Source organism: Apis dorsata, unplaced genomic scaffold, assembly GCF_000469605.1.
Source record: "Apis dorsata unplaced genomic scaffold, Apis dorsata 1.3 scaffold_984, whole genome shotgun sequence".
Lineage (NCBI taxonomy): Eukaryota > Metazoa > Arthropoda > Insecta > Hymenoptera > Apidae > Apis > Apis dorsata.
This window is the reverse complement of record NW_006264087.1, coordinates 1-1,670: the sequence shown is the minus strand read 5'-3', so window position 1 is coordinate 1,670 and position 1,670 is coordinate 1.

The following is a 1,670-nucleotide window of genomic DNA, read 5'->3' as shown; positions in this document are numbered from 1 at the left end:
TTATTATTATATATAAGAATAATAAAAATTATACATAAAAATAAAAATTAATTATAATACTTGCTAATTTACAATAGATTAAAATTTATATAATATTTTGGAGAAACAAAAAATTTATACTTTAATATTATAAAATATTGAAATTAATATTCTATTAAACTTCCATTTTGATAAATAAACTTTTAATCTTTTGATTGATGATATGAAATTCTTAACATTAAAATATTGTCCCATTTTTATTTTAAAACTTCTATTAAATTCTATTATTTCGATATTATGTTTTCGTATTTTTTTTTTTTTTTTTTTAATTTTTTCACCATATCTTTTTAATAAAATTCAAATTATTGAAGAAATGATATATATATATTAACAATATGATTAACATATTGTTAATATATTGTATAAATATTATATAAACATAGCTATTATTGCACTAATGTTAATAATAAATAGTTTCTTTCTAATAATAATCCTTTTTTTATATCCAACATGATGGATTATTTTTCGAATATATATTTCCAAATACACTTCTTTATGCGCTTCTTTTTACATATTATACATATTATATTTCTTTTTTTTTTTTTTATATTAATATAACTTTAAATAAATTAAATCTGATTTTTTTAATGTTTCAAAAAATTATTCTTCTGAAGATAATTTTCTAAGTCATTTTTCTGTAAATTCTGCAATTCTTCTTTTCTGTTAAAAATTTATTTTTTAATTTGTTAACTAATAATTTATATCATAAAACAATTTTTTTTTATTTGAAATTTTGGAATAAAACTTTTCTTTTTTATATAATTTAAAATAATTTTTGTCTCTTTTAATGTATTTTCTTCATTTTATTGTCACTTTACTTTTCGATGTTTTATCATATTGAATAGTTTCAAGTAACTGATTCTAGATCTTTTGTTGCAATATTTATTTCTATTTCAATCCCTATATTTTAATATCTTTTATATATTTAAATAAATGATACAATGTACAAATGTACAAATACTTTTATTTCTTCAAAAATATTATCGTTCTATATATTTAATTAACTTTTGTTTATATACATATGATAGTCTATAGATATATAACATATAATTAATATATATGTTGCAAATACTATAAATATTATACTCTCATATATTTAAATATATAAGAATTTAAGAAATAAAAAAAAATTTATTCAATTAATATCAATTGGATATATGCAGGATAATAAATTAATATATACAGGATTTTATATTAATAGGAATTTAAAAATTAAAAAAAAAAGATTAAAAAAAAAAGATTTTATTAATCAATAAAAATGAATTGGATTTAATTAAATAATGTGAAAAATATATTTTCTTTAAATAAGATTATTTGTTAAACAATTTGTGTATATCAGATATTATTTGATGAACAAAATGAACATAATAAAATGAGACAATATATTATTTATCATTACTATTTGTAATATTTTACATATTACTATTCAAAAATCAAGTATATAATAATATAAATAAATATATTATTTAATATAAAATATTTTATTTAATATAAATATATATCTGAATAGAATATAAATTATTCTATTCAGAAAAAATACTTTTTTATTCTATTAAGAAAAATATGGACCGAAATTGGATTTCAATTAAAGAATTCTTTGGAATTAATAAAATATATGCAATATGAAAATA